An 18,588-nucleotide genomic window follows, 5' to 3' on the forward strand; every position below is an offset into this window, starting at 1 on the left:
ATAAAAATCAGCACTGCTTTTGTATTCATATTTGTTTGTAAAAGTTCCAAAATATCAATAATATTTCTAGTATTAGCAAACAAATGTCTACCTGGGAGAAAGCCTGCCTGGTCCTTGTGAATTACTTCATTTAATACCTTTTTGAGTCTACTTGCCAGAATGTCAGCAAAAATTTTATAATCCACATTTAGGAGAGAGATGGGACGGTAGTTCTTAAGTTGAGTCTTTTCGGTTTCCAATTTAGGTATCAATGTGATGAAAGCTTCTTTCCACGATTCCGGTGCCTTCTTCCCCTCCATAATCTGGTTGCAAACCTCCATTAGTGGTTGTATCAAAAAGTCTTTCAATGTCTTATAGTACTTGGAGGTAAGTCCATCAGGCCCTGGAGATTTACCTAGTTGCATGTTCTGAATAGCACCCTCAATTTCTTGATGTGTGATCCTACAGTTCAGGATTGTTCTCTTTTCCTGAGATAATTTTGGTAATCTGTTGGTTTTTAAGAACTGGTCTATCTCAATCTCTTTCTGTGGCCCTTGCATGTAAAGTTGTTTAAAGTATCTCTGGAAACACTTTCTAATTTCCTCGGGTTTCTGAATATTTCTCCCTTCAATCTCTAAGTTTGTGACCGTATTCAATTTTTGTCTCTTTTTCAACTGCCATGCTAGCAGTTTCCCACACTTGTTTGCTGATTCAAATGATCTTTGTTTCATTAATTTAATTTTCCACTCAACTTCTTGATTTATCAATTTAGCATATTGTGCTTGATGAAATTTGATTTCTCTCAGAATCTCCTGTGATTTGGGTTTTGATCTCAGTTTTCTCTCTCCATCTTTTATCTTCTCTAAGATCGTGTCCTTTTTTCCATTCCAAAGTCTTTTCTTTATCGTATTCTGTTGTATCAAAAACCCTCTCATAACAGCTTTACTTGCGTCCCAGATTACTCTTTTTTCCACTGCGGTGTTCAGATTTATTTCAAAGTAGTCTTTTAAAGTCTTTTGGGCCTTCTTCACAATCTCCTGATCTCTTAGCAAGGTGTCATTCATCTTCCATCTGAAAGAACCGATTGGAATTAGTTTCAAATCCACTTTCATAGCGTTATGGTCGGAGCAGGTTTTTGGGCAGATTTCCACTTTTCTAGTCTTCGGTGCCAGACTTCTAGATATCAATATTTGGTCGATCCTTGTCCATGACAGATGGGCTTCAGAAAAGAATGTTCCTTCTTTCCCTAGGGGGTTCTTTGTCCTCCAGATATCGACCAAGTCCATATTGTCAGTTAATTCAAAAAAAGTTTTAGGTAGTCTGCCATCTTTGGTTAAATTTTGATTTTGTGACTTGTCCATATTTGTGGAGACCACCCCATTCATGTCTCCCATCATAATGATGTTACTATATATTTGAACATGGCTATCATATCACCCCTTAACCTCCTCTTCTCCAGGCTAAACATGCCCAGCTCCCTTAGCCGTTCCTCATAAGGCATCGTTTCCAGGCCTTTGACCATTTTGGTTGCCCTCCTCTGGACACGTTCCAGTTTGTCAGTGTCCTTCTTGAATTGTGGTGCCCAGAACTGGACACAGTACTCCAGGTGAGGTCTGACCAGAGCAGAATACAGTGGCACTATTACTTCCCTTGATCTAGATGCTATACTCCTATTGATGCAGCCCAGAATTGCATTGGCTTTTTTAGCTGCCGCGTCACACTGTTGGCTCATGTCAAGTTTGTGGTCAACCAAGACTCCTAGATCCTTTTCACATGTACTGCTCTCAAGCCAGGTGTCCCCCATCTTGTATTTGTGCCTCTCATTTTTTTTGCCCAAGTCCAATACTTTACATTTCTCCCTGTTAAAGTTCATCTTGTTTGTTTTGGCCCAGTTCTCTAATCTGTCAAGGTTGTTTTGAAGTGTGATCCTGTCCTCTGGGGTGTTAGCCACCCCTCCCAGTTTGGTGTCATCTGCAAATTTGATCAGGATGCCCTTGAGTCCATCATCCAAGTCGTTGATAAAGATGTTGAATAAGACGGGGCCCAAGACAGAACCCTGTGGCACCCCACTAGTCACTCTTCTCCAGGATGAAGAGGAACCATTGATGAGCACCCTTTGGGTTCGGTCAGTCAGCCAGTTACAAATCCACTGAGTGGTAGCATAGTCAAGACCGCATTTTACCAGCTTCTTTACAAGAATATCATGGGGCACCTTGTCAAATGCCTTGCTGAAATCAAGGTAGGCTACATCCACTGCGTTCCCTTCATCTACCAGGCTTGTAATTCTGTCAAAAAACGAGATCAGGTTAGTCTGACATGACTTATTTTTCAGAAATCCATGCTGACTATTGGTGATCACAGCATTCCTTTCTAGGTGCTCACAGACTGTTTTCTTAATGATCTGCTCCAGAATCTTCCCTGGTATTGATGTCAGACTGACTGGGCGGTAATTATTTGGGTCCTCTCTTTTCCCCTTTTTGAAAATAGGGACAACATTTGCCCTCCTCCAGTCTGCCGGGACTTCGCCTGTTCTCCAGGAATTCTCAAAGATGACTGCCCGTGGTTCTGAGATCACATCTGCCAGTTCTTTTAATACTCTTGGATGCAGTTCATCTGGCCCTGGAGACTTGAATACATCTAAACTAGCCAAGTATTCTTGTACTCTCTCCTTAGTTATTCTGGGCTGTGTTTCCTCTGCTGAATCATTTGCTCCAAATTATTCAGGTCGGGCATTGTTTTTTTTATCGGAGAAGACTGAGGCAAAGAAGGCATTGAGGAGTTCAGCCCTTTCTGTGTCCCCTGTTTGCATTTCACCATCTTCTCCTCTGAGTGACCCCACTGTTTCTTCATTTCTACCCCTTCTATTTGCCAGGAGGTGATGGGACCAGTTGCCATGATCTTTGTTTTTTTGATGTTGAGCTTCAGACCATATTTTGCGCTCTCCTCTTTCACCCTCATTAAAAGGTTCTTTAATTCTTCCTCACTTTCTGCCATCAAGGTTGTGTCATCTGCATATCTGAGGTTGTTGATATTTCTTCCGGCAATCTTAATTCTGGCTTGGGATTCATCCAGCCCAGCCTTTCGCAGAATGAATTCTGCATATAAGTTAAATAAGCAGGGAGACAATATACAGCCTTGTTGTACTCCTTTCCCAATTTTGAACCAATCAGTTGTTCCATATCCAGTTCTAACTGTAGCTTCTTGTCCCACATAGAGATTTCTCAGGAGACAGATGAGGTGATCAGGCACTCCCATTTCTTTAAGAACTTGCCATAGTTTGCTGTGGTCGACACAGTCAAAGGCTTTTGCATAGTCAATGAAGCAGAAGTAGATGTCTTTCTGGAACTCTCTAGCTTTCTCCATAATCCAGCGCATGTTTGCAATTTGGTCTCTGGTTCCTCTGCCTCTTCTAAATCCAGCTTGCACTTCTGGGAGTTCTCGGTCCACATACTGCTTGAGCCTGCCTTGTAGAATTTTAAGCATAACCTTGCTAGCATGTGAAATGAGTGCAATTGTGCGGTAGTTGGAGCATTCTTTGGTACTGCCCTTCTTTGGGATTGGGATGTAGACTGATCTTCTCCAATCTTCTGGCCACTGCTGAGTTTTCCAAACTTGCTGGCATATTGAGTGTAGCACCTTAACGGAATCATCTTTTAAAATTTTAAATAGTTCAGCTGGAATACCATCACTTCCACTGGCCTTGTTATTTGCAGTGCTTTCTAAGGCCCATTTGATCTATGATATTTTGATCTATGAGACTCCAAAATCTTCCACAAACCACAGACAGTCAGTCTCTATCCCACTGCACCCCACCCTCCACCAAATTCAAAACCATCTCACCTTAGACAGGATTACGGCAATCTCGTGGGCATCCACCGCAGCACTTCTGAATACCGGGGCAGGACCAGTCATCTCTACACCGTGCAATGCAGATTCCCACACCTGGATCCCGGGGGCATCGTCCAGGCTTCTCTGCAAAACAGCAAAGCCCTCACTGACTCTTGGGCTCCTTTCCAACCTGACAGTTCTAGGGTTCTGTGGCTGAGAGATGCCTTTTGGCCAGAGAGACCCTCCCTGTGCAGCTGCAATGGAGTTCACTTTTGTCTGGAACCCAGTGGATCCCAGAAATCCTCAAGTGGGTTTCAGAAATCCACACTTTGCAATGCAGATTCCCACACCTCGATTCGGAGGGCATTGTTCAGGCTTCTCTGCAAAAGAGCAAAGCCCTCAGTGACTCTTGGGCTCCCTTTCCAACCTGAAAGTTCTAGTCAACTGATGGTCTGGGCAGCAGACAAAGCCTGTCCATCATGCGTTGTGGTGGCCTTCTCCTCCTTGTGGTGCTCCTTGCCTCAATTGCCTCCTGCCTCCAGCCAGAATCCAGGTAAGCACTTCTGAGTATAGAGATTCTGCAATTCTTCATAAGTCACAATGGCTTTGGTTCATGAAGAAGAGGAGCTTCCTATCCCACCCCACCCTCCACAGAATAAATGGTCTCACCTCTGACAGGATTAGCACAAGCTCGTGGGCAACTCCCACAGCACTTCTGAGCTCCAGGGCATGACCAGTCATTCTTACACCAAACCACGCAGGGTCCAACCATACCTGGCTGACCCCCAGGACATTGCCCAGGCTTCCCTGCAACAGAGCAGAATTCCAAGGTTGAGAGATGTCTTTGGCTAGAGAGGCTCTCTCTCTTCATGTGGGATGGGGCTCCTTTGCATCCAGTATTCAGAGGAGCCCAGGATTCCTAAGGTGGCCTCTGTTCTGCTCAGGGGTCTGAGGTGTCACACAAACTAGACTTCCCAATGACACCACACCCCTGCTGTAGGGTGGTCCCTGCACTCTCAGCAGCTCAGGAGCAGAACAAGTCCTGCCTTTCGGAGCAGCAGGAAAGAAGATTGCTCCATCTTCCATGTGGTGGCCCTTCAGGTATTTGAAGATAGCTCTCCTACTTACTCTCAGTCGTCTCTTCTCCAGGATAAATGGACCCAACTCCCTCCACCATTCCTCATAACATTCTGTTTCCAGACCCTTTACCTCCTGGTCCTCCCTCCCCCACAAGAACCCTTTTATTATTATTTTTTTAAAAAAATAATTGACAATGTAATAATCATAAATAAATAAGAATAAAACTGTGCACCCCACCCCCAAGAACATTCCACGCCTTAGTTGTGGCTTTTGCACATCCCAACAACCAAAGATTATACATTTCTAGGATGAGTACATCCAGGATGAAGAGGCTCCAAGTTTTAATTTGGAGAAGGTGTATTGGTATCCCAGTAAATTCTCTCCTAGGGCATGGATGAGAAATCTGATTTAACTTAAGCCTGAATCCAGGGAGGACTGTAGCAATCGCATAACACAGTTCCTAGCCATTATGGAGAAACAAGAACTTCCTTGTGCTTGTGATGAGACTCCCTCTTTCCACCAAGCCTCCAAGCTTACCAGGCATGCATGGCTGAGGCTCCTGCTTTCAGTCACGTTAGCTAAGACTACCAACTTTTATTTTACTGTAACTTAGTACTTTTCTGCCAACTACTTTTATTGTAATGCTGTCTGCATTGAAATGTAAGTAAATCCCCTTTTTCATTCATCTTACTAAAAACGCTTGGTTCGTTCTCCACAACAGGGGTGAAGAGGGGAAGGTCATCAGACCACAAATAGAAGGGATAAAAATGTATAATTGCCTAAGCTTTAATAAGGTGCACAACTTAAATGTGTTTCACTCTTTAAAAAGGCTTCACAGACCATTTTTCCTTTTGTATTTCTCTCATACACATGGGATAGGAGGCTTAGATCCACAACTACAGATTTGATCCTTAATCCCTGTCCTACAGTGGGAAGAGATCCCCAAGGATCATCTAGACCAACCGCCTGCAATGCAGGGATTATAGCTAAAGAATCCATGGCAGATGGCCATCCAACCTCTGCTTAAAAACTTCCAAGGAAGGAAAGTGTGGTGGAGTCTCCTTCTTTGGAGGTCTTTAAGCAGAGGCTTGACAACCATATGTCAGGAGTGCTCTGATGGTGTTTCCTGCTTGGCAGGGGGTTGGACTCGATGGCCCTTGTGGTCTATTCCAACTCTAGGATTCTATGATTCTATGAAAGTCCACCACCTTCAAAGGGAATCTTTCCCACTGTCAAAGGGCTCTTACTGCCAGAAAGATGTTTTGGTTCTCTGGCTGCTCTTATGGGGGACCCAATCAAAAACAATAAATCAGCAGCAGCAGCAGCATCTGCCTAATTGTGCTGTGTCCTCACACAAGGGGCTCAGCCTCTTACCTGGATTTATGCAGACCCTGGAGCACATTCTTGAACAGCATTTCTTGGGAAAAGGACAATCATAATCTTTACGGCATTCCTTTATGCACGGTGGCTTCACTACTGCAGGAAAGAAAGGGCAGCTTCCAGGTCTTTCTGCAACACAGAACAATATTATGGCTCAGAGACATCTTTTTAAAGGAGGACAACAGTGGTGTAGAATTAGTTGTGGCTTTTTGCATCCCAGCAACCAAAGATTGTGTATTTCTAGGAGGAGCACAGCCCAGATGAAGAGGCTCCAAGTTTTACCCTCCCTCCCTCCCAGCAGAGGGATGGACATCTGGGCTGAAGCTGGATCAGTCTTTGCTGGGGCTGGCCAAGTTTCCCCACTGTGGCCACTCCTATCCCTTGGTGTTCTTTCCAGCTATGAAGTGGGCATCAGAGATTTCCTTCCTGCATCTGCTTTACCTTTAAAGCCCTATGCGGCCTAGGACCCACGTACCTACGGGACCGCCTCTCCTGGTCTGCCCCGCGGAGGACCTTAAGGTCCACAAATAACAACACTTTGGAGGTCCCAAGCCTCAAGGAGGTTAGATTGGTCTCAACTAGGGCCAGGGCCTTTTCAGTACTGGCCCCGATGTGGTGGAATGCTCTGTCACAAGAGACCAGGGCCCTGCGGGACTTGACATTTTTCCGCAGGGCCTGCAAGACAGAGCTGTTCCGCCTGGCCTTTGGTTTGGACTCAGTCTGACCCTTATGCTTCCCTCCCCTTATGGTCTTGATCTATGGGCTACTTTGAAAATGAGACTGCATTTTAAATTGCATTTTAAACTGTATTTTCAATTGATTCCCCCCCCCCTCTTTTTCCCCTATTATGTTTTTACTGTGATTGGTGTTAGCCGCCTTGAGCCTGGCTCTGGCCGGGGAGGGCGGGGTATAAATAAAATTTATTATTTATTAGTCTGCTTCTGAGCGGAAAGGACTTCCTCCCGTTGTTTGGTGGGGAGTTTTCTCAGAGATGAGGGCTACACTTCTCCCTTTGAGTATTTCTCAGGAGCGCTTGAAAGCCTTTGTGCCAGAAGCATATTGAAGTCCTGGAGAATTGATAAAGCTAAGAATCTTAACAGTTGCTGAAGGGCTGGATTCTGACCTCTCAGTTCTTGCTCAGCTCCTCAGTAAAGAGCGGACAAGCTCAAAGGTCCCAGCTCTTTCCCATACACCCCACCTCGCTCTGATATAGGGGACATGCTACTGAAGGTGAGACTGGTGAACCCCAAGACCCTAGTCTGCTTCTGATGGGAAATGACTTCTTACCTTTTAGTGGAGTTTGGCAAGTGTGGCCACAGTTGTTGCTGCAGCACTTCTTCTTTCCAGGACATGAATAATCTCCAGAACATTCCTCCACACATATTCCAACGCCTTCTTGTGGGGGGCAGTATCCTGGCTTCCCTGGAACAGAACAACCACATGACTGCCCGGCAGTGGAGTGGGGGTCTTTTAAGTCAGCCCACTCTGGGCTCCAGGCTCCCTTATAGATTGGAATTGGAAGAGATCCCCAAGTCCAAGCCTTGGCAATGTAGGAACCACAGCTCAAGAACCTCTTGGAGACATCTGCTTTACTCTTGGGCTGCAGCTTAAGAGCTGTGGGTGGGTTTTGGAGAGGCACCTCCATCCCTTCCCCCTCCTCCCCAGCTGTCATTCACAGAATCCTAGAACTGTAGATGTGATGGCCTGGGATTCAGACTCGGATGCTGAACCTGAGGGATCCCAGCCTGCACAGGATTCCCCGCCTCCAGAACCAGCTGAGCCGGGACTGGGGCCTGAGACTGAAGGGTCCTCACCTGTGCTGGATCCTCAGGTGCAGGCATCAGCTGAGTCTGCTCTGGCTCCTGAGGTGATGGAGGACCCATTGCTCCACTCTCAGCCCCATCAGGGGAAGCTGAGGTTGCCTCTGGGTCTGGGAACCCTCCAGCCTCTCCTGAGCTGCAGAGGCTCAGGGCAGAGAGGCTGAGGGAACTAAGTTCCCGCAGGAGGAGGGCTTGCCTCCAGGCCAGGAGGGGCGAGTCACCAGAGGATCGGGGCCGCCCTATGCCTCGGGGCAGATAAAAGCCGGCCAGCCCCAGTCCCAAGTTGCAGGAGCAACATTGTTGGTTGCTAGTTCCTGCCTGAACCCTGTCCTGCTTTCCTCTCTGAGCTCCTGACCCGCCCTGGCTCCTTGCTTGCATGCCTGTTCCTGACTTCACCCAACTCCCTGCCCTGCACCCAGCTTCAGCTACTACGGACTGCCTCCACGTTGCACCTTTGACCACGGACTGGAATTGGACCTCGCCTCTCGGGTAACCCATGAGACCAGCAGAGTAGAGTTGGAAGGGACCCCCAAGGGGCATCTAGTCCAACTGCCTCCAATGCAGAAATCAGAACCAACAAATCCCTGAAAGATGTCCTCTGCTAAAAAGCCTCCAGTTTCAATGATAAATTTTGGAAGAATTCCCTGCACAATTTAGTGCTAGCCTACAAAAGCAAGCCCAGCTATGGGATTGTAAAGCCACTGGTGGAGGAGAAGGCAGAGGCTGGAGAAAGGACTTTGAGTGGAAAGTGTCCTTTCCCCAACCTGGGCACCCCTTGAGGAGCTCACCAAACCTGCCATCCCAGAAATTGGGTGTGGAGGGGGTAAAAGGTAAAGGTAAAGGGGCCCCTGACCATTAGCTCCAGTCGTGACCGACTCTGGGGTTGCGGCGCTCATCTCGCTTTATTGGCCGAGGGAGCTAGCATACAGCTTCCGGGTCATGTGGCCAGCAGGACTAAGCTGCTTCTGGCGAACCAGAGCAGCACACGGAAACACCGTTTACCTGGCCGCCGGAGCGGTACCTATTTATCTACTTGCACTTTGACGTGCTTTCAAACTGCTAGGTTGGCAGGAGCAGGGACCGAGCAATGGGAGCTCACCCTGTTGCGAGGATTCAAACTGCCGACCTTCTGATCGGCAAGTCCTAGACTCTGTGGTTTAACCCACAGCGCCACCCGCATCCCATGGATGGGGTAGCTGCTTGCTGAATGGGACACAGGTGTTGGAAGCCTCCATCCAACCTTGATGCCTGCTTCCTCTCATTTCAACAGAGCTCTATGGTTTGTTGCAGCTGATGTCAATCAAAACAAGAGCCATGGTGGGGGGGGGCCATGGTAAAGCCCCCTTAAACACTCCCAGACAGACAGCCCTCCATGGCTCAGAAATGCCTGCTCCTCTGGAGGATCAGAACTCTGCACACAGAGCAGCAGCAGCAGAAGAGCAGATGTGTAGAGAGAGCCTTGCTCAGGTAGAAAGGGCTCCATCTTTCTGGCAGGGTCCAAAGGGGGTCACATACCTTGGCCAAAGGCAGAGGACACCACGGCACAGAGAGAGAGGAGCCCCGCGAGGAGGAAGATGAGAGCACCAGGCCTCATGGCTAGGCAGGTCACTGTGCCCTCCAGCCTCCAGCAAGGTGGTTTTTATAATTCCCCAATGCAGCAGGAGCCCCACCCAGACCAGAGAGGAGACAATGAGGAAAGGTGGTGCTGGCAAATGTTCCCACATTGCACAAGAAACTATGAGGAGAATGTAAAGGTCGTGGTCCCTCGGCAAGCTAAGATCAAAGGGGCCACATCACATTGCGCTCTCCATTTGCAATCCAATTTCCAAGAAAGTGTCTCAGGGGTCAATGCTCCTTTTGTGTAAGAAATGCCTTCCTTCTCGTTGGGCTCTTCTCTCTCTGTCCCTTGATTCCCTCTGCCTCTGGCCAAGATAGGTCATCCCTTTTGGACCCTTCCCTTTCCTCCAAGGGCAAGACTATCTGGACAGTTCTAGTTGCCACATGGGCGGTGGTTCTTCTGGATGTTCTGGTGCTCCAACACCACCGAGAAGTTCAGGGGAGAGAAGAATAGAGGGTTTTTGTCATGGAGGTCTGGCAAGTGACTTTCCCAAGAGTGTTTAAACAATGGCTTTATTTCTGCTGGTTGAAAGAATGGCTGCTTCTTGAAAACACAGACATTTTGGATTTAGAAGGTTTTAATAATGTATTTGGATGGCATGCATATTTATGGTATGATAAGGTCAAAGCACATAAAGCATTTAAAAACCATATTGTCAGGAAAGCATTGTTTAATGTCTGGATAAGATATAAGGACCTACTTGAAAATAAAACCCCAAGGTGGTTGTCGCCAATGGAAGCGAAGGCTCAGAAAAAGCTCAATATGGAGGCTAAATGGCCGAAATATTGGGAAATTTTGGAACAAGAGGGAGATAAATTGAAATTGCAGAGTTTTGAAAAACTAAAAAACAAAGTGCGAGATTGGCTTCATTATTATCAAATAATGGAGGCATACAATTTGGACAAAAAAATGGATTCCAGGTGGAAAAATCAAAATTGGAAACAGAACTGTTAGATCCCAAAACTAAGATTTTGTCAAAGATGTATAACTTGCTGCTGAAATGGAATACTCAGGATGAAACGGTGAAATCTGCTATGATTAAATGGGCACAAGATGTTGGACATAACATTATGATGGCTGACTGGGAACAGTTATGGACCACAGGTATGAAGTTTACGGCATGCAATGCCTTAAGAGAGAATATTATGAAAATGATATACAGGTGTTACATGACACCAGTCAAGCTTGCAAAAATCTATCATTTGCCCGATAATAAATGTTGGAAATGCAAAGAAACTGAAGGTACATTCTTTCACCTTTGGTGGACGTGCCCAAGGATTAAGGCTTTCTGGGAGATGATATATAATGAAATGAAAAAGGTATTTAAATATACCTTCCTGAAGAAACCAGAGGCCTTTCTCCTGGGCATGGTCGGCCAATTGGTGCTAAAGAAGGACAGAACTCTCTTTTTGTATGCTACAACAGCAGCAAGAATACTTATTGCAAAGTATTGGAAGACACAAGATCTACCCACCCTGGAAGAATGGCAGATGAAGGTGATGGACTACATGGAATTGGCGGAAATGACAGGCAGAATCCGAGACCAGGGAGAAGAGTCGGTGGAAGAAGATTGGAATAAATTTAAAGACTATCTACAGAAATACTGCAAAATCAATGAATGTTAGAATGATGTTGGATTGAACTAAAGTGGTTTTATGCTGCAATGTTATAAAGGAATATGAAAAAATGGATTATTAACAGGTAAAAATTTAATGCTATAATATATTAAGATTAAAGACCAAGGTAAAATAAAGAGGGAAAGGATTTGCTGAACCAATGAATTGAATTGGAATACAAAAAAGGGAGGCGTGAGGAGGTCCGGGAAATAAGCAAATGAAGGATAAGTAATGGAAAGAATGAAGTGTTTTTAACTGTTTTTATTTTGTGTTTTTTCTTTTTTTTCTTTTTTCATTTTGTAATATTGTGAAAACCTTAATAAATATCTTATATAAAAATAAATAAATAAACAATGGCTTTAGCAGTGATTCCTGCATTGCTGGAGGTCGGATTAGATGAGCCTTGGGGTTACCTTCAAGCTCTACTTTTCCATGATGCTATCCTATTGTCAAGGAGTTGTCAGGCGAGCTCAGGTCATCCACAGGGCTGGAAAGAACGTGAGGCATGAAATGCAATTAGCTTTTATTCACAGAAAGCAACAACACAACCGAGTCACACTGGCTCGACTAAGCTTGAGACGTTGCTGGAAACCTTGCCTTTTAGCCTCTCACACTGGATCCCTCCCATTCCATGGAGGAGGAGAGCCAGTAGCAGAGGCAACCTCTGATTCCTCTCTGTCCAGGTCCTCTTCTTCCATGTCCTCCTGGACTGGTAGCAGCACCACTCTTCCTCATCCAGCCAGTCCCTGACACCTACCATGCAGCTCCGTTGAAGGTCCTATGTTTGCAGCATGCATTTTCCCCTATGGACATGAACATGAGAAGCTCTCTTTCCTGCTGAAAAGGACTCTGTGTTGAGAGTAGGAGCCGCGGCTGCAGCCCAGCACCAGGGCAGAAGGGGTAACATGCAGGGGGAGGAGGTCTCTGAGGGACAGGCCTCAGTTGGGGAAAGCCCAGCATCAAGCCAAAAGCGGGGGCCTTGCAGAAAAAAGGAGCCAGCCTCAGCCTTCTCCCCTTCCACCCCTTTCCCCTTGAAATGCCATTCCTCTGCAAAAGGATAAAACATAAAACACCGTATTTTTTGCTCTATAAGACTCACTTTTTCCCTCCTAAAAAGTAAGGGGAAATGTGTGTGTGTCTTATGGAGCGAATGCAGGCTGTGCAGCTATCCCAGAAGCCAGAACAGCAAGAGGGATTGCTACTTTCACTGCGCAGCGATCCCTCTTGCTGTTCTGGCTTCTGAGATTCAGAATATTTTTTTTCTTGTTTTCCTCCTCCAAAAACTAGGTGCGTCTTGTGGTCTGGTGCGTCTTATAGAGCGAAAAATACGGTACTTACAGATATAAATGACAGAGGCAATTTTGCCTTCCCAGACCTTAAATTATATTATGAAGCCGCATGTCTCATATGGATTAGGGACTGGATAATGTTGGAAAAGCAAGAAGCATTAGAATTGGAAGGACATGACAATAGATTTGGATGGCACACATATCTATGGTATGGGAAAGGGAAAGTACACAAAAGTTTCTATAATCACATAATTAGGAAATCACTAATGAGAGTATGGGAGAGATATAAAGATTTACTAGAACAGAAGACTCCTTGGTGGCTTTCACCACATGAAGCTTTACGGCTCAAACCACTTGGAAAGAAAGGAAAGTGGCTCACGTAGGCTGATTTGTTAAAGGACCAAGAAGGAAAATGGAAATTAAGAGATTATAAGGAAATAAAAGACCATTTGCAGAGTTGGTTACACTACCAGCAATTACACGAGATATATAAAGAAGACAATAAGAAAGGATTCAGTTATACGACATCTAGATTTCAAAAGGAAGTTGTGGAAGGGAAAGTAAAGTTGCTGAAAGGTGCATATAGTATCCTGCTAGAATGGGAAACAAAAGATGAGGAGGTGAAATCAGTCATGATTAAATGGGCACAAGACATAGGTCATAACATAATGTTTGAAGTTTGGGAAAGATTGTGGGAAACTGATTTAAAATTCACAGACTGTTCTTTACTGAAAGAAAACGACATGAAAATGATGTATAGATGGTATATAACACCAGTACAGATAACCCATTCCTCTGGAAAGGGAGAGGGAGAAAACAAGGCTTCTACCACTCTTCCCCATCCAGCTACAGGGTGCCAACTTGAATAAAATATTGGAGGAGCCTAGGTAAGCCCCACCCTGCATAATCAATCACAAGACATGGTGCGCCAACACACCATTTGAATGGCAATCCCCATCAACTGGGTGTGGGGCTGGTCCACTAATATATTTTTTTGGGGGGGGCAAAGGGACCTTGGCCCCCAGGAGTTGGCTCCTATGCCTGCATCCCACATCTCATTGTGTCCACCCCAGGGATGAAGATTCACAGAATTGTGGGATGTGAAACACAAGAGCAGTCAAGTACAACATTCCTAGAGTGAATATGTTTACACAGGGGGAGGAATGTTTGTCCAGCCAGTAAGTAAACTTCCTGTTACCTTCTGGGCTGGGACAGACTTCCTCTGCATGTGACTAGAGGTGGGCATGGCCTCACCTGTGCAGGTAACGACAAAAAGCACAGGGCAGGGCAGCCATCTCTCTCCCTTTGACTACATGCATCGAAGAAGCAACATCTGATTAGCCAAAGATGCTCTCTTGGCTTCCAGACCAGAAAGGACAAAGGGATTGTCTTCTTATGAGATTGTTTCTAGGTATATGTTACTTTTCTAAGCTAAGTCTGCCTTCTGGGGTCCTACTGTGAACAGAATGATGTGTGAGTAAGCCTTTTTACACTTTTATAGAAGACTGTGCCATGTCTTATCTTTTATGAGGGAATAAGGGGAAAATACCAGAACAGTTGTTATAGAGGCTTTAGCAAGCCTGAGCAAATCTGCTGCAAGTTTAAAAAGGGGGATGTTACTCTGCTAAATTGTGAACTTGTTAACACAGGTTGGAAAGGCTATAATCAGACAATATAGCCTCTCCTGCATCCCTGAACATCCCCACAGCACACACCTCCAGCAGGCAGATTTTTTGTGATTGGTGCGGTCGTTGTCATGAAAATATGCCCGCTGATCATGCAACATTCCCACAAGAATCAGAGAATTGCTGAGTGGGAAGGGCCCCCCCAAGGTCATCTAGGCCACTCCCCTACGATGCAGGGATTGCCGCTGAAGAATCCCTGGCAGGAGGCCATCCAACCCCTGTTTAAAAGCCTTCCATGAAGGAGACACCACCATCTTCCAAGTGAGTCCGCTCCGCTGTTCAAGAGCTCTTACTGCCGGAAAGACCTTTTGGTTCTCTGGCTTCTGGAACACGCCAGAGCTGTGCCCCACTATCTTGGGAGGGAGTCAGAGCCTTGGGGTTGTCTTGTGTTGCAGAGAGACCTCAAAGACGCTCCATCCTTCCTTCCAGGTATCATCACAACCATTACTTCATTCATTGGTTTCCAGCCAATTTTCCTTGGGATTTCTTTAACTATACAAAGACGCAGAATTCTTTTTGAAATTTTGTTGTTGTTTTTTAAATAATTTTTATTAACAGGCCAATTACATCACATTATCCATATGACATTAATTCCAAATTATACAGCCAAATTTTAAATTTTGTTGGGGGTACCCATACATCAAGCTCGGCTCGAGTCCAAAACAGCATCACATCTTACTGCTTTAATTAGACAGTTCTGTCCAGTTTGATCCGGATAGTCCTTTATTACTTCCTTTCTCTTCTTGTTGTTATCATAAATTCCTTTCTTTGCGATCTCTGATGATTTTCACAAGCTGGCATTCTATGTGGATTTTGTACTCTTCCAAAAATCATATCGATCAGGGACAGCCTCTGTACGCTTTTTGAAATTTTGTAACTCGGTGATGCAAGATTACATACAGGTATGAATTCAAAAATAAATCCAAGGTAGGGAACACAATGAAATGTAAAATGAATTTATTTTTAATAATAATTTTTATTAGTTTTCAATTACAATCCAGTAATAGCCTCATCATAACAATATCAATTTATAATACAATTATTAATACCAATCGTTCAAATACCTAATTATATAATTTGATGAATTGGTTATTTGCTTTATTTCTGCATTCCAAAATCTTATTAATTTCCATTACTTTGATTTCATAATAATAATCCCTTATACAGCAACTGCAATATTAATAACTTCTGTGTTGACACATTAAATGATTTATAAATCTACAAGTGAGGAACTCAAACTATATCCTTGTTCTTCCTGTGTGTGGCATTTATTCCGTCAAGACTTTAAGGTTTGAATTTGAGATAGACTTCCCTTTCCTCCCCCTCAGAATCGGACAAGCATTCTGAGAGAAAATCAGAACCATACCTAGGTTGTGACCAACCACCCTGCTCAAAGAACTCAGCATGCTTGCTGACCAGCAGCGTGGTCTGATCACCCTCTGGGTATGCAAACTTCCACCCATTTGTTGCAGGATCATACCCACAGAAAATCATGTCCTGGACCTTTGGACCACCCTCCTTCCGTTGCGCTGTTGGTATTGGCACTGAAGCCTTGGAACCAAACGAACGGAAGAAATGCACCTGTGGCTTCCTCTTGTGCAACAGAAAAAACGGGAGGAAGAAAGGGAGGAAGGAGAGGCAGAGGATGAGCCTGTTGCTGAAGACCAGGTTGCTGATGATGGTCAAGCACAGGGGTGGGTTTCTCCACAGGTTAAGAGAGAACCCAAGAGTGAGCCTTCATCTCCTGTTAGCCAAGTACAGGAGGCCCGAAGACGCAGCAAGTCAGAGGGGGAGTCTTCTGAGCTTGCTGGAGACACACTTGCTGACCCCAGTGGGTCAGGAGGAGCGCCCGAGGTTGTGCTCCGGCGATCAACTCGGACCACAAAGGGGATTCCACCGGAGAGGTTTCAGGTCACCAGTGCGTGGGTTGGTTTCGCACAGTGTGATTCTGGGAGTGTGGAAGGGATTCAACAATTGCCTGGGATAGATGCCAGTGGGAGGCAAAAGGCAATGGGAGGTGAGTTGAACTCAAAGAGGTCTGTAAATAGGGGTTCACAGTTTCCCTCAGGATTCGTGACGAGAGGGGGTGTTAATGGTTTCAGAACTCACAGAGTTAAAGAGTTCTGGTGACGTCTCTTTCCTGAGGCGTGGTTAGAAACACTTAAGGGAGGGGTTTGACTCCGTGTGTTTCAGTCTGACTCTCGGACGCCATGCGAAAGGGAGAATGTGTCAGTTCTCGCCAGGTCTGAATTTATGGTGTTATTCTACATGATTAAAGAGCAAGGGACGATAAGGACTGCCTTGTGTCTGCTCTGATTTATTCCACACGTGCTGCACTTTGCTTCTCACCGCTGTGTTTCGCTCTGCTACCGGCAAGAGAAAGAGGCCTGAGGAGGACTTTTCCAGGAGGCACGGATAGCTTGCAAGCAGAGTTACGCAAGGGAAGTGTGCCAGGCTCCATGTTCAGCCTCTGTTTACACTCTTGTCCGGTGTAATCTCAAGAGGCAACATATTCCATTCTACTCCTCCCCCCCCCCCCATTCACCAATACACACAAAGATGGAGCATCCCTTGAGGACTTCCTTCCTAGGCAGCCTTGCCTTTGGGCTCAATCTGGGTCCTGTTTGACTCCACTTTGAACGTGTCCTGCTCACCTTCCGCTTTGCCAGGCACTTCTGACTCTTTAATAAGCTTCTCTGTCACTGTTATGGCTGACATCATAATGCTATTGGGCTGCTTGGCTTAACTGGAAAGGGGATGGGGGCTGGAAGATGGAAGGCAATGACAGCATCCCTGCCCAGCCAACTTCGGCTTAAAAACCTCCAATGAAGGAGAGAGTCTGATCTTGTTGTTTAGTCGTTTAGTCGTGTCCGACTCTTTGTGACCCCCTGGACCAGAGCATGCCAGGCACTTCTGTCCTCCACTGCCTCCCGCAGTTTGGTCAAACTCATGCTGGTAGCTTCAAGAACACCATCCAACCATCTCGTCCTCTGTCGTCCCCTTCTCCTTCTGCCCTCCATCTTTCCCAACATCAGGGTCTTTTCCAGGGAGTCTTCTCTTCTCATGAGATGGCCAAAGTATTGGAGCCTCAGCTTCACGATCTGTCCTTCCAGTGAGCACTCAGGGCTGATTTCCTTAAGAATGGATACGTTTGATCTTCTTGCAGTCCATGGGACTCTCAAGAGTCTCCTCCAGCACCCAGGGGCGCCGACTTATAAAAAATATTGGGGGAGCCGGCGAAAGCTCATGAATAATAAATAAGCTCATGAATATGCAGATAAAGTGGCGCCGCCTCCTCGTGAGCGAATAGGGGAGAGCATGCTGCGCCTATTAATCAGCTCTGAAGGAAATTGGGTGGAGCTTTTGCTCGGGAGGGAGGGCAGGAGGCATGCAGCCCGACCCTGTGCATTTTGGGCTGGGGGAGGGGCGGCGGTGGCGCTCTGCTGGAGGGGCGCCCGAGATTATTGGGGGGGCGGAGCCCCCCCAAACGAATTTTTGAGGGGGCTCGGGCCCCCTCAGGCCCCATGGAGTCGGCGCCTATGCCAGCACCATAATTCAAAAGCATCAATTCTTCGGCGATCAGCCTTCTTTATGGTCCAGCTCTCACTTCCATACATAGTCTGATCTACTGTCAAACAACTCTTACTGTCAGAAAGTCCTTCCTAAAGCTTAGTTGAAACCCCATTTCTTTTGACTTCATCCCATTAGTGTGGGTCCTCCCCTCTCCTTTTTCTTGACGCAGGAAGAGGGCTTGGGATGACTGAGTATATTTGACTTTGTTGGGAATCTGACTCTCTGTGAAATGGGTGTCTTTGATCTGGGGTGGCATGAAGAGGACGCCTCGCTACCCTATGGAAATGGGATCCAGCCCAGGATGCTGCCTCCAAGGAACAGGACTCCCAGCCAGGCTCCATGTGGTTAAAAAGGTAAAGGGACCCCTGAGCATTGGGTCCAGTCATGGATGACTCTGGGGTTGCGGCGCTCATCTCGCTTTATTGGCCGAGGGAGCCGGCGTACAGCTTCCGGGTCCTGTGGCCACCATGACTAAGCCACTTCTGGCGAACCAGAGCAGTGCACGGAAACGCCGTTTACCTTCCCGCCGGAGCGGTACCTATTTATCTACTTGCACTTTGACGTGCTTTTGAACTGCTAGGTTGACAGGAGCGGGGACCGAGCAACAGGAGCTAGCCACATGGCGGACCTTCTGATCGGCAAGTCCTAGGCTCTGTGGTTTAACCCACAGCGCCACCCGCGTCCGTCCATGTGGTTAGGACTCCTCATATTCACACTGCT

General features: G+C 46.2%; 1 long non-coding RNA gene across 2 annotated transcripts; it reads right to left on the minus strand.

The window, feature by feature from the left end:
* Nucleotides 1-1,544: 1,544 nt before the first annotated feature.
* Nucleotides 1,545-16,991, minus strand: LOC308480245. 2 transcript variants are annotated; one of them, XR_013987940.1, is made up of 6 exons: nt 16,950-16,991; nt 11,735-11,808; nt 7,555-7,689; nt 6,262-6,396; nt 4,477-4,614; nt 1,545-3,951 (listed from the first exon to the last, which is right to left on the minus strand). It is a non-coding gene; the product is annotated as an uncharacterized lncRNA (long non-coding RNA). The 2 variants fall into 2 exon arrangements; XR_013987941.1 differs by having other exon boundaries at nt 16,896-16,959.
* Nucleotides 16,992-18,588: the final 1,597 nt, after the last annotated feature.

This window comes from Podarcis pityusensis, assembly GCF_964106645.2.
Source record: "Podarcis pityusensis genome assembly, chromosome: 6".
NCBI classification, from domain to species: Eukaryota; Metazoa; Chordata; class Lepidosauria; order Squamata; family Lacertidae; genus Podarcis; species Podarcis pityusensis.